Genomic DNA, 776 nt, shown 5'->3' with positions numbered 1-776 from the left:
TCTTGGGAATACCTCTCCAAAGACACCAAATCATGATAAACCCGCCGGTTTAGGAACCACCGGCCATTCGCAACCCGGCGGCCATCCGCAGCTTGTACCGGAGGATGCTTTGACCATCCCGGTGGATTCTCTACCAAGTCCGGATACTCATTCTCTCAACCAAGAGCCTCATCCGGACCCTATCCATGGTAATGAAAGTGATGTGCAATCGGAAACACCAACAATGCATGAAGAAGAGGAGGAAGAGGAAGATGTGGAAGAACATCTACCTCCTCCACAACCTCTTAGAAGAAGTACAAGACTCCAAGAGAAAAGAGTCTTCTACAACAATCAAGCCGTGGCTCATCCAATACAAGCCGTTTGTTCGCTTGCTCTCTTGCCTACCGACCATTAAGCATTTCTTGGAAAGATTGACGCACATACCATTCCTCAATCTTATGAAGAAGCCAAAGAAGATGATCGTTGGATTCAAGCCGTAGAGAATGAAACCGGAGCCATGATCCGCAACCATACATGGGACGAGGAAGCTCTTCCCCCGAGAAAGAAGGCCGTAAACTCTAAATGGGTCTTTACAATTAAGTACTTAAGTAATGGTGAGGTGGAAAGGTACAAGGCTCGACTTGTTGCACGTGGTTTTACTCAAACGTATGGGGATGACTACACAGATACATTTGCCCCGGTGGCCAAGCTTCACACGGTTCGGGTTGTTCTCTCTCTAGACACCAACTTATCTTGGGATTTGTGGCAAGTGGATGTTAAAAATGCCTTCCTCCAAG

This window comes from Capsella rubella, unplaced genomic scaffold (assembly GCF_000375325.1).
Source record: "Capsella rubella cultivar Monte Gargano unplaced genomic scaffold, Caprub1_0 scaffold_1, whole genome shotgun sequence".
Taxonomy (NCBI): domain Eukaryota; kingdom Viridiplantae; phylum Streptophyta; class Magnoliopsida; order Brassicales; family Brassicaceae; genus Capsella; species Capsella rubella.
The sequence above is the reverse complement of the archived record's forward strand: the minus strand, read 5'-3'. Positions refer to the sequence as shown.